The 13,442-nt window shown below is 33.7% G+C and overlaps 11 non-coding genes across 11 annotated transcripts; 6 read left to right on the forward strand and 5 right to left on the reverse strand.

The window, feature by feature from the left end:
• The first annotated feature begins 462 nt into the window (after positions 1 to 462).
• On the forward strand, positions 463 to 534 carry TRNAQ-UUG (transfer RNA glutamine (anticodon UUG)). Its single transcript has one exon. It is a non-coding gene; the product is annotated as a tRNA-Gln (tRNA).
• An 826-nt stretch (positions 535 to 1,360) lies between these two features.
• TRNAQ-CUG (transfer RNA glutamine (anticodon CUG)) lies at positions 1,361 to 1,432 on the reverse strand. The gene has a single exon. It is a non-coding gene; the product is annotated as a tRNA-Gln (tRNA).
• A 1,546-nt stretch (positions 1,433 to 2,978) lies between these two features.
• Positions 2,979 to 3,050, forward strand: TRNAQ-UUG (transfer RNA glutamine (anticodon UUG)). Its single transcript has one exon. It is a non-coding gene; the product is annotated as a tRNA-Gln (tRNA).
• Positions 3,051 to 3,876: 826 nt separating this feature from the next.
• Positions 3,877 to 3,948, reverse strand: TRNAQ-CUG (transfer RNA glutamine (anticodon CUG)). The gene has a single exon. It is a non-coding gene; the product is annotated as a tRNA-Gln (tRNA).
• Positions 3,949 to 5,495: 1,547 nt separating this feature from the next.
• TRNAQ-UUG (transfer RNA glutamine (anticodon UUG)) lies at positions 5,496 to 5,567 on the forward strand. The gene has a single exon. It is a non-coding gene; the product is annotated as a tRNA-Gln (tRNA).
• Positions 5,568 to 6,393: 826 nt separating this feature from the next.
• On the reverse strand, positions 6,394 to 6,465 carry TRNAQ-CUG (transfer RNA glutamine (anticodon CUG)). The gene has a single exon. It is a non-coding gene; the product is annotated as a tRNA-Gln (tRNA).
• A 1,546-nt stretch (positions 6,466 to 8,011) lies between these two features.
• TRNAQ-UUG (transfer RNA glutamine (anticodon UUG)) lies at positions 8,012 to 8,083 on the forward strand. Its single transcript has one exon. It is a non-coding gene; the product is annotated as a tRNA-Gln (tRNA).
• An 826-nt stretch (positions 8,084 to 8,909) lies between these two features.
• On the reverse strand, positions 8,910 to 8,981 carry TRNAQ-CUG (transfer RNA glutamine (anticodon CUG)). The gene has a single exon. It is a non-coding gene; the product is annotated as a tRNA-Gln (tRNA).
• Positions 8,982 to 10,528: 1,547 nt separating this feature from the next.
• TRNAQ-UUG (transfer RNA glutamine (anticodon UUG)) lies at positions 10,529 to 10,600 on the forward strand. The gene has a single exon. It is a non-coding gene; the product is annotated as a tRNA-Gln (tRNA).
• Positions 10,601 to 11,426: 826 nt separating this feature from the next.
• On the reverse strand, positions 11,427 to 11,498 carry TRNAQ-CUG (transfer RNA glutamine (anticodon CUG)). Its single transcript has one exon. It is a non-coding gene; the product is annotated as a tRNA-Gln (tRNA).
• A 1,547-nt stretch (positions 11,499 to 13,045) lies between these two features.
• TRNAQ-UUG (transfer RNA glutamine (anticodon UUG)) lies at positions 13,046 to 13,117 on the forward strand. Its single transcript has one exon. It is a non-coding gene; the product is annotated as a tRNA-Gln (tRNA).
• Positions 13,118 to 13,442: the final 325 nt, after the last annotated feature.

Consider the following 13,442-nt stretch of genomic DNA (forward strand, 5'->3'; position numbering starts at 1 on the left):
AGGGAGATACATACATATAAGTTGATACGTACAAGTTTATAAGTAAATGAGATGTTTTTCCAATTAATACTTCTAAGAACTGAATGGAAACAAAATCGTAAAGTTTAGATAAGTCCCACTGAGCTTTGTACTTAGATCCCTGTTTTCAGAGTCCAGATTGACAAGCATAACACCATCAACCCACCTGTATCAGGTTGAGCTTTCCGTTTTGACAGAAGAGATTGCATTCACAGGGAAATCTTAATTTTTATTGCAAAATCTTATCTCACATAAAAAGTACTGTTCAACAGAGTCATAGCGTTACTTGAGTCCTTTGTGCAACATACTTCCCTAACATAGTTCAATGGGCAAAAGTTGAACAGAATAGAAAAGTAATACAATTCTGTTTGTCTTTGACTGTAGAAAATAAAAAATGTGAAATGTCCACATTGCTGCAGCAATTTGCTCCCCTGTCACATGGGAGGTTCCATGGTGTAATGGTTAGCACTTTGGACTTTGAATCCAAGGATCCGAGTTCAAATCTCGGTGGGACCACTTTCATGACTTATGACCAAATCTTTTTCTGTCAAGTGTATTCATAAATATCATAAATCTAACACGGGTAGAGTGAAACATTAATTTATTGATTGTATTTTAAAAGTCTATTTGATGTGAGCAAATTATAGAACTTTTAGAAAACATGGAAATTAAATGGCTCAAAATAATGAGACATTTTGTGAGCTGACTCTGTTTTCTCAAACTCATCACAAGGGGCTGATGCAAGATATTACTTGTTTAAATCTTACTGTTATTGATAAGGGGAACAAGGAACTTTTTTAATTGGAAAGCCTTCATTAAAAGAAAACTTTAGGAATCAAATTGTGTATTTTGGGGGCAGAAGAGATGAACTTTTAAATAACAATCTTGAAATTCAGACACACAGATATTTACACTCTGTTTTTCTAAAGTAAATCCATAACCATGAAGTAGAATCTTTCGAAAGACATGTCAGATGTATTAATCTGAATTCCTCTTTCAAAGAAATGCACAATTAAATGCACTGTGTAAGTCAAGAATGTTGTCAGATAAGAAATCAGCAAAATTAACTATCTTATTACTGATCATACAGATGAGAAAGAAAAGGAACCTCTTGCTCAAATTGTGGATGGGAAAGAACAGTTTTTAGTTTTCAGCTTCTGTACTTATGTTTATGATTAATTCATTTCTTTATATTGTATTATCGCTATCTAGATGGATATAGCCATGTATACATAGATACATACTTATACGTTGATAAGTTTCAGTATAAAGCTTTGACGTTATGTTTTTCCAAGTCCAAATTCTAAGAAATTAGTGAAATATTAAATCTCATAATTCAAGCAGGTCCCACCGAGATTTGAACTCGGATCGCTGGATTCAGAGTCCAGAGTGCTAACCATTACACCATGGAACCCCGCCATACATGAGGGCTTTTTCCATTGAGACAAAAGAGAGCGCATCAGTGCGGGGGCTTTTCTTACATTGATGAAAAGATATCTCAGTTGAATGCTCATAGTGTAAAGAGCGATAATGTGATTTGATTCTTTTCAGCTACATTCTCCATAACAGTGTTAAATGTGCAAACGTTTATCAGGACATGCAATTTACAAAATAATGATAATCTTTGACTGAAGAATATTAAAACATTCTACATTTCCAAACTACTACATCCATTTCTCTGTCTCTCACATGGGTGGCTCCAAAGAGCAATGGTTGGCACTTTGGACTTTGCATGCAAAGGTACCAGTCCAATTCTTTGAGGTACTTCTTTACTACTCTTGACCTTTTCCATTTCTGTCATCTTTGTTTATTGATAGCTCTAATCCAACACCAGTAGGTTGAAAGAGACAAATATTGACTCCTTTCAAAATGTCCAACAGCTTGAACAAGTTACAGAAATACGAACTTTATAATACTTTTACATCACATTCCTAGACAAAATAGTGTGACATTACAAAATCCTATCCTGTTTTTCTCAAATGCATTTCAGAGGGCTGATTCCCAGCATTCCTTTTTGAAGATTTCCACACTATTGATAAGGCGAATATAGCACATTTTGAAAGAGATGTTTTCTTAAATCAAACCTAGAGAACCACAATGACGGTATCAATCAGATAGTAGAAATGTTTTTTGTATATTAGTATGGAAGTTGTGAAATAAAACATTTCTCATGCTGATTTTCAACAGTCGATCTGCAATCATGAAATATAAGCTTTTGCTTGGAGGCCTCAAAGGTACTGATCTAATTTTCTTTTTTAAATTATTCACAGATCGTATGATATGCTTTGTACAAATCAACTATGTTGTTAGATCATAATTGATTAAAAAGTGACTATCTCAATTTCAGGACATATAGAAGAGGAAGGAGAAGGCGCTCATGTTTCAAATGCGGAGAGGCAACAACTGTTCATTATTTTCACCTCTATTAATTATATGTATTTTCATAATGTATATATTTATATTTTCCGATAAATATACATAGACATATAGCGATATATAGGGAGATACATACATATAAGTTGATACGTACAAGTTTATAAGTAAATGAGATGTTTTTCCAATTAATACTTCTAAGAACTGAATGGAAACAAAATCGTAAAGTTTAGATAAGTCCCACTGAGCTTTGTACTTAGATCCCTGTTTTCAGAGTCCAGATTGACAAGCATAACACCATCAACCCACCTGTACCAGGTTGAGCTTTCCGTTTTGACAGAAGAGATTGCATTCACAGGGAAATCTTAATTTTTATTGCAAAATCTTATCTCACATAAAAAGTACTGTTCAACAGAGTCATAGCGTTACTTGAGTCCTTTGTGCAACATACTTCCCTAACATAGTTCAATGGGCAAAAGTTGAACAGAATAGAAAAGTAATACAATTCTGTTTGTCTTTGACTGTAGAAAATAAAAAATGTGAAATGTCCACATTGCTGCAGCAATTTGCTCCCCTGTCACATGGGAGGTTCCATGGTGTAATGGTTAGCACTTTGGACTTTGAATCCAAGGATCCGAGTTCAAATCTCGGTGGGACCACTTTCATGACTTATGACCAAATCTTTTTCTGTCAAGTGTATTCATAAATATCATAAATCTAACACGGGTAGAGTGAAACATTAATTTATTGATTGTATTTTAAAAGTCTATTTGATGTGAGCAAATTATAGAACTTTTAGAAAACATGGAAATTAAATGGCTCAAAATAATGAGACATTTTGTGAGCTGACTCCGCTTTCTCAAACTCATCACAAGGGGCTGATGCAAGATATTACTTGTTTAAATCTTACTGGTATTGATAAGGGGAACAATGAACTTTTTTAATTGGAAAGCCTTCATTAAAAGAAAACTTGAGGAATCAAATTGTGTATTTTGGGGGCAGAAGAGATGAACTTTTAAATAACAATCTTGAAATTCAGACACACAGATATTTACACTCTGTTTTTCTAAAGTAAATCCATAACCATGAAGTAGAATCTTTCGAAAGACATGTCAGATGTATTAATCTGAATTCCTCTTTCAAAGAAATGCACAATTAAATGCACTGTGTAAGTCAAGAATGTTGTCAGATAAGAAATCAGCAAAATTAACTATCTTATTACTGATCATACAGATGAGAAAGAAAAAGAACCTCTTGCTCAAATTGTGGATGGGAAAGAACAGTTTTTAGTTTTCAGGTTCTGTACTTATGTTTATGATTAATTCATTTCTTTATATTGTATTATCGCTATCTAGATGGATATAGCCATGTATACATAGATACATACTTATGCGTTGATAAGTTTCAGCATAAAGCTTTGACGTTATGTTTTTCCAAGTCCAAATTCTAAGAAATTAGTGAAATATTAAATCTCATAATTCAAGCAGGTCCCACCGAGATTTGAACTCGGATCGCTGGATTCAGAGTCCAGAGTGCTAACCATTACACCATGGAACCCCGCCATACATGAGGGCTTTTTCCATTGAGACAAAAGAGAGCGCATCAGTGCGGGGGCTTTTCTTACATTGATGAAAAGATATCTCAGTTGAATGCTCATAGTGTAAAGAGCGATAATGTGATTTGATTCTTTTCAGCTACATTCTCCATAACAGTGTTAAATGTGCAAACGTTTATCAGGACATGCAATTTACAAAATAATGATCATCTTTGACTGAAGAATATTAAAACATTCTACATTTCCAAACTACTACATCCATTTCTCTGTCTCTCACATGGGTGGCTCCAAAGAGCAATGGTTGGCACTTTGGACTTTGCATGCAAAGGTACCAGTCCAATTCTTTGAGGTACTTCTTTACTACTCTTGACCTTTTCCATTTCTGTCATCTTTGTTTATTGATAGCTCCAATCCAACACCAGCAGGTTGAAAGAGACAAATATTGACTCCTTTCAAAATGTCCAACAGCTTGAACAAGTTACAGAAATACGAACTTTATAATACTTTTACATCACATTCCTAGACAAAATAGTGTGACATTACAAAATCCTATCCTGTTTTTCTCAAATGCATTTCAGAGGGCTGATTCCCAGCATACCTTTTTGAAGATTTCCACACTATTGATAAGGCGAATATAGCACATTTTGAAAGAGATGTTTTCTTAAATGAAACCAAGAGAACCACAGTGACAGTATCATTCAGATAGTAGAAATGTTTTTTGTATATTAGTATGGAAGTTGTGAAATAAAACATTTCTCATGCTGATTTTCAACAGTCGATCTGCAATCATGAAATATAAGCTTTTGCTTGGAGGCCTCAAAGGTACTGATCTAATTTTCTTTTTTAAAATTATTCACAGATCGTATGATATGCTTTGTACAAATCAACTATGTTGTTAGATCAAAATTGATTAAAAAGTGACTATCTCAATTTCAGGACATATAGAAGAGGAAGGAGAAGGCGCTCATGTTTCAAATGCGGAGAGGCAACAACTGTTCATTATTTTCACCTCTATTAATTATATGTATTTTTATAATGTATATATTTATATTTTCCGATAAATATACATAGACATATAGCGATATATAGGGAGATACATACATATAAGTTGATACGTACAAGTTTATAAGTAAATGAGATGTTTTTCCAATTAATACTTCTAAGAACTGAATGGAAACAAAATCGTAAAGTTTAGATAAGTCCCACTGAGCTTTGTACTTAGATCCCTGTTTTCAGAGTCCAGATTGACAAGCATAACACCATCAACCCACCTGTATCAGGTTGAGCTTTCCGTTTTGACAGAAGAGATTGCATTCACAGGGAAATCTTAATTTTTATTGCAAAATCTTATCTCACATAAAAAGTACTGTTCAACAGAGTCATAGCGTTACTTGAGTCCTTTGTGCAACATACTTCCCTAACATAGTTCAATGGGCAAAAGTTGAACAGAATAGAAAAGTAATACAATTCTGTTTGTCTTTGACTGTAGAAAATAAAAAATGTGAAATGTCCACATTGCTGCAGCAATTTGCTCCCCTGTCACATGGGAGGTTCCATGGTGTAATGGTTAGCACTTTGGACTTTGAATCCAAGGATCCGAGTTCAAATCTCGGTGGGACCACTTTCATGACTTATGACCAAATCTTTTTCTGTCAAGTGTATTCATAAATATCATAAATCTAACACGGGTAGAGTGAAACATTAATTTATTGATTGTATTTTAAAAGTCTATTTGATGTGAGCAAATTATAGAACTTTTAGAAAACATGGAAATTAAATGGCTCAAAATAATGAGACATTTTGTGAGCTGACTCTGTTTTCTCAAACTCATCACAAGGGGCTGATGCAAGATATTACTTGTTTAAATCTTACTGTTATTGATAAGGGGAACAAGGAACTTTTTTAATTGGAAAGCCTTCATTAAAAGAAAACTTTAGGAATCAAATTGTGTATTTTGGGGGCAGAAGAGATGAACTTTTAAATAACAATCTTGAAATTCAGACACACAGATATTTACACTCTGTTTTTCTAAAGTAAATCCATAACCATGAAGTAGAATCTTTCGAAAGACATGTCAGATGTATTAATCTGAATTCCTCTTTCAAAGAAATGCACAATTAAATGCACTGTGTAAGTCAAGAATGTTGTCAGATAAGAAATCAGCAAAATTAACTATCTTATTACTGATCATACAGATGAGAAAGAAAAGGAACCTCTTGCTCAAATTGTGGATGGGAAAGAACAGTTTTTAGTTTTCAGCTTCTGTACTTATGTTTATGATTAATTCATTTCTTTATATTGTATTATCGCTATCTAGATGGATATAGCCATGTATACATAGATACATACTTATACGTTGATAAGTTTCAGTATAAAGCTTTGACGTTATGTTTTTCCAAGTCCAAATTCTAAGAAATTAGTGAAATATTAAATCTCATAATTCAAGCAGGTCCCACCGAGATTTGAACTCGGATCGCTGGATTCAGAGTCCAGAGTGCTAACCATTACACCATGGAACCCCGCCATACATGAGGGCTTTTTCCATTGAGACAAAAGAGAGCGCATCAGTGCGGGGGCTTTTCTTACATTGATGAAAAGATATCTCAGTTGAATGCTCATAGTGTAAAGAGCGATAATGTGATTTGATTCTTTTCAGCTACATTCTCCATAACAGTGTTAAATGTGCAAACGTTTATCAGGACATGCAATTTACAAAATAATGATAATCTTTGACTGAAGAATATTAAAACATTCTACATTTCCAAACTACTACATCCATTTCTCTGTCTCTCACATGGGTGGCTCCAAAGAGCAATGGTTGGCACTTTGGACTTTGCATGCAAAGGTACCAGTCCAATTCTTTGAGGTACTTCTTTACTACTCTTGACCTTTTCCATTTCTGTCATCTTTGTTTATTGATAGCTCTAATCCAACACCAGTAGGTTGAAAGAGACAAATATTGACTCCTTTCAAAATGTCCAACAGCTTGAACAAGTTACAGAAATACGAACTTTATAATACTTTTACATCACATTCCTAGACAAAATAGTGTGACATTACAAAATCCTATCCTGTTTTTCTCAAATGCATTTCAGAGGGCTGATTCCCAGCATTCCTTTTTGAAGATTTCCACACTATTGATAAGGCGAATATAGCACATTTTGAAAGAGATGTTTTCTTAAATCAAACCTAGAGAACCACAATGACGGTATCAATCAGATAGTAGAAATGTTTTTTGTATATTAGTATGGAAGTTGTGAAATAAAACATTTCTCATGCTGATTTTCAACAGTCGATCTGCAATCATGAAATATAAGCTTTTGCTTGGAGGCCTCAAAGGTACTGATCTAATTTTCTTTTTTAAATTATTCACAGATCGTATGATATGCTTTGTACAAATCAACTATGTTGTTAGATCATAATTGATTAAAAAGTGACTATCTCAATTTCAGGACATATAGAAGAGGAAGGAGAAGGCGCTCATGTTTCAAATGCGGAGAGGCAACAACTGTTCATTATTTTCACCTCTATTAATTATATGTATTTTCATAATGTATATATTTATATTTTCCGATAAATATACATAGACATATAGCGATATATAGGGAGATACATACATATAAGTTGATACGTACAAGTTTATAAGTAAATGAGATGTTTTTCCAATTAATACTTCTAAGAACTGAATGGAAACAAAATCGTAAAGTTTAGATAAGTCCCACTGAGCTTTGTACTTAGATCCCTGTTTTCAGAGTCCAGATTGACAAGCATAACACTATCAACCCACCTGTACCAGGTTGAGCTTTCCGTTTTGACAGAAGAGATTGCATTCACAGGGAAATCTTAATTTTTATTGCAAAATCTTATCTCACATAAAAAGTACTGTTCAACAGAGTCATAGCGTTACTTGAGTCCTTTGTGCAACATACTTCCCTAACATAGTTCAATGGGCAAAAGTTGAACAGAATAGAAAAGTAATACAATTCTGTTTGTCTTTGACTGTAGAAAATAAAAAATGTGAAATGTCCACATTGCTGCAGCAATTTGCTCCCCTGTCACATGGGAGGTTCCATGGTGTAATGGTTAGCACTTTGGACTTTGAATCCAAGGATCCGAGTTCAAATCTCGGTGGGACCACTTTCATGACTTATGACCAAATCTTTTTCTGTCAAGTGTATTCATAAATATCATAAATCTAACACGGGTAGAGTGAAACATTAATTTATTGATTGTATTTTAAAAGTCTATTTGATGTGAGCAAATTATAGAACTTTTAGAAAACATGGAAATTAAATGGCTCAAAATAATGAGACATTTTGTGAGCTGACTCCGCTTTCTCAAACTCATCACAAGGGGCTGATGCAAGATATTACTTGTTTAAATCTTACTGGTATTGATAAGGGGAACAATGAACTTTTTTAATTGGAAAGCCTTCATTAAAAGAAAACTTGAGGAATCAAATTGTGTATTTTGGGGGCAGAAGAGATGAACTTTTAAATAACAATCTTGAAATTCAGACACACAGATATTTACACTCTGTTTTTCTAAAGTAAATCCATAACCATGAAGTAGAATCTTTCGAAAGACATGTCAGATGTATTAATCTGAATTCCTCTTTCAAAGAAATGCACAATTAAATGCACTGTGTAAGTCAAGAATGTTGTCAGATAAGAAATCAGCAAAATTAACTATCTTATTACTGATCATACAGATGAGAAAGAAAAAGAACCTCTTGCTCAAATTGTGGATGGGAAAGAACAGTTTTTAGTTTTCAGGTTCTGTACTTATGTTTATGATTAATTCATTTCTTTATATTGTATTATCGCTATCTAGATGGATATAGCCATGTATACATAGATACATACTTATGCGTTGATAAGTTTCAGCATAAAGCTTTGACGTTATGTTTTTCCAAGTCCAAATTCTAAGAAATTAGTGAAATATTAAATCTCATAATTCAAGCAGGTCCCACCGAGATTTGAACTCGGATCGCTGGATTCAGAGTCCAGAGTGCTAACCATTACACCATGGAACCCCGCCATACATGAGGGCTTTTTCCATTGAGACAAAAGAGAGCGCATCAGTGCGGGGGCTTTTCTTACATTGATGAAAAGATATCTCAGTTGAATGCTCATAGTGTAAAGAGCGATAATGTGATTTGATTCTTTTCAGCTACATTCTCCATAACAGTGTTAAATGTGCAAACGTTTATCAGGACATGCAATTTACAAAATAATGATCATCTTTGACTGAAGAATATTAAAACATTCTACATTTCCAAACTACTACATCCATTTCTCTGTCTCTCACATGGGTGGCTCCAAAGAGCAATGGTTGGCACTTTGGACTTTGCATGCAAAGGTACCAGTCCAATTCTTTGAGGTACTTCTTTACTACTCTTGACCTTTTCCATTTCTGTCATCTTTGTTTATTGATAGCTCCAATCCAACACCAGCAGGTTGAAAGAGACAAATATTGACTCCTTTCAAAATGTCCAACAGCTTGAACAAGTTACAGAAATACGAACTTTATAATACTTTTACATCACATTCCTAGACAAAATAGTGTGACATTACAAAATCCTATCCTGTTTTTCTCAAATGCATTTCAGAGGGCTGATTCCCAGCATACCTTTTTGAAGATTTCCACACTATTGATAAGGCGAATATAGCACATTTTGAAAGAGATGTTTTCTTAAATGAAACCAAGAGAACCACAGTGACAGTATCATTCAGATAGTAGAAATGTTTTTTGTATATTAGTATGGAAGTTGTGAAATAAAACATTTCTCATGCTGATTTTCAACAGTCGATCTGCAATCATGAAATATAAGCTTTTGCTTGGAGGCCTCAAAGGTACTGATCTAATTTTCTTTTTTTAAATTATTCACAGATCGTATGATATGCTTTGTACAAATCAACTATGTTGTTAGATCAAAATTGATTAAAAAGTGACTATCTCAATTTCAGGACATATAGAAGAGGAAGGAGAAGGCGCTCATGTTTCAAATGCGGAGAGGCAACAACTGTTCATTATTTTCACCTCTATTAATTATATGTATTTTTATAATGTATATATTTATATTTTCCGATAAATATACATAGACATATAGCGATATATAGGGAGATACATACATATAAGTTGATACGTACAAGTTTATAAGTAAATGAGATGTTTTTCCAATTAATACTTCTAAGAACTGAATGGAAACAAAATCGTAAAGTTTAGATAAGTCCCACTGAGCTTTGTACTTAGATCCCTGTTTTCAGAGTCCAGATTGACAAGCATAACACCATCAACCCACCTGTATCAGGTTGAGCTTTCCGTTTTGACAGAAGAGATTGCATTCACAGGGAAATCTTAATTTTTATTGCAAAATCTTATCTCACATAAAAAGTACTGTTCAACAGAGTCATAGCGTTACTTGAGTCCTTTGTGCAACATACTTCCCTAACATAGTTCAATGGGCAAAAGTTGAACAGAATAGAAAAGTAATACAATTCTGTTTGTCTTTGACTGTAGAAAATAAAAAATGTGAAATGTCCACATTGCTGCAGCAATTTGCTCCCCTGTCACATGGGAGGTTCCATGGTGTAATGGTTAGCACTTTGGACTTTGAATCCAAGGATCCGAGTTCAAATCTCGGTGGGACCACTTTCATGACTTATGACCAAATCTTTTTCTGTCAAGTGTATTCATAAATATCATAAATCTAACACGGGTAGAGTGAAACATTAATTTATTGATTGTATTTTAAAAGTCTATTTGATGTGAGCAAATTATAGAACTTTTAGAAAACATGGAAATTAAATGGCTCAAAATAATGAGACATTTTGTGAGCTGACTCTGTTTTCTCAAACTCATCACAAGGGGCTGATGCAAGATATTACTTGTTTAAATCTTACTGTTATTGATAAGGGGAACAAGGAACTTTTTTAATTGGAAAGCCTTCATTAAAAGAAAACTTTAGGAATCAAATTGTGTATTTTGGGGGCAGAAGAGATGAACTTTTAAATAACAATCTTGAAATTCAGACACACAGATATTTACACTCTGTTTTTCTAAAGTAAATCCATAACCATGAAGTAGAATCTTTCGAAAGACATGTCAGATGTATTAATCTGAATTCCTCTTTCAAAGAAATGCACAATTAAATGCACTGTGTAAGTCAAGAATGTTGTCAGATAAGAAATCAGCAAAATTAACTATCTTATTACTGATCATACAGATGAGAAAGAAAAGGAACCTCTTGCTCAAATTGTGGATGGGAAAGAACAGTTTTTAGTTTTCAGCTTCTGTACTTATGTTTATGATTAATTCATTTCTTTATATTGTATTATCGCTATCTAGATGGATATAGCCATGTATACATAGATACATACTTATACGTTGATAAGTTTCAGTATAAAGCTTTGACGTTATGTTTTTCCAAGTCCAAATTCTAAGAAATTAGTGAAATATTAAATCTCATAATTCAAGCAGGTCCCACCGAGATTTGAACTCGGATCGCTGGATTCAGAGTCCAGAGTGCTAACCATTACACCATGGAACCCCGCCATACATGAGGGCTTTTTCCATTGAGACAAAAGAGAGCGCATCAGTGCGGGGGCTTTTCTTACATTGATGAAAAGATATCTCAGTTGAATGCTCATAGTGTAAAGAGCGATAATGTGATTTGATTCTTTTCAGCTACATTCTCCATAACAGTGTTAAATGTGCAAACGTTTATCAGGACATGCAATTTACAAAATAATGATCATCTTTGACTGAAGAATATTAAAACATTCTACATTTCCAAACTACTACATCCATTTCTCTGTCTCTCACATGGGTGGCTCCAAAGAGCAATGGTTGGCACTTTGGACTTTGCATGCAAAGGTACCAGTCCAATTCTTTGAGGTACTTCTTTACTACCCTTGACCTTTTCCATTTCTGTCATCTTTGTTTATTGATAGCTCCAATCCAACACCAGCAGGTTGAAAGAGACAAATATTGACTCCTTTCAAAATGTCCAACAGCTTGAACAAGTTACAGAAATACGAACTTTATAATACTTTTACATCACATTCCTAGACAAAATAGTGTGACATTACAAAATCCTATCCTGTTTTTCTCAAATGCATTTCAGAGGGCTGATTCCCAGCATACCTTTTTGAAGATTTCCACACTATTGATAAGGCGAATATAGCACATTTTGAAAGAGATGTTTTCTTAAATCAAACCAAGAGAACCACAATGACGGTATCATTCAGATAGTAGAAATGTTTTTTGTATATTAGTATGGAAGTTGTGAAATAAAACATTTCTCATGCTGATTTTCAACAGTCGATCTGCAATCATGAAATATAAGCTTTTGCTTGGAGGCCTCAAAGGTACTGATCTAATTTTCTTTTTTAAAATTATTCACAGATCGTATGATATGCTTTGTACAAATCAACTATGTTGTTAGATCAAAATTGATTAAAAAGTGACTATCTCAATTTCAGGACATATAGAAGAGGAAGGAGAAGGCGCTCATGTTTCAAATGCGGAGAGGCAACAACTGTTCATTATTTTCACCCCTATTAATTATATGTATTTTTATAATGTATATATTTATATTTTCCGATAAATATACATAGACATATAGCGATATATAGGGAGATACATACATATAAGTTGATACGTACAAGTTTATAAGTAAATGAGATGTTTTTCCAATTAATACTTCTAAGAACTGAATGGAAACAAAATCGTAAAGTTTAGATAAGTCCCACTGAGCTTTGTACTTAGATCCCTGTTTTCAGAGTCCAGATTGACAAGCATAACACCATCAACCCACCTGTACCAGGTTGAGCTTTCCGTTTTGACAGAAGAGATTGCATTCACAGGGAAATCTTAATTTTTATTGCAAAATCTTATCTCACATAAAAAGTACTGTTCAACAGAGTCATAGCGTTACTTGAGTCCTTTGTGCAACATACTTCCCTAACATAGTTCAATGGGCAAAAGTTGAACAGAATAGAAAAGTAATACAATTCTGTTTGTCTTTGACTGTAGAAAATAAAAAATGTGAAATGTCCACATTGCTGCAGCAATTTGCTCCCCTGTCACATGGGAGGTTCCATGGTGTAATGGTTAGCACTTTGGACTTTGAATCCAAGGATCCGAGTTCAAATCTCGGTGGGACCACTTTCATGACTTATGACCAAATCTTTTTCTGTCAAGTGTATTCATAAATATCATAAATCTAACACGGGTAGAGTGAAACATTAATTTATTGATTGTATTTTAAAAGTCTATTTGATGTGAGCAAATTATAGAACTTTTAGAAAACATGGAAATTAAATGGCTCAAAATAATGAGACATTTTGTGAGCTGACTCTGTTTTCTCAAACTCATCACAAGGGGCTGATGCAAGATATTACTTGTTTAAATCTTACTGTTATTGATAAGGGGAACAAGGAACTTTTTTAATTGGAAAGCCTTCATTAAAAGAAAACTTTAGGAATCAAAT

The sequence above is a fragment of the Lissotriton vulgaris genome, unplaced genomic scaffold (genome assembly GCF_964263255.1).
Source record: "Lissotriton vulgaris unplaced genomic scaffold, aLisVul1.2 SCAFFOLD_714, whole genome shotgun sequence".
NCBI classification, from domain to species: domain Eukaryota; kingdom Metazoa; phylum Chordata; class Amphibia; order Caudata; family Salamandridae; genus Lissotriton; species Lissotriton vulgaris.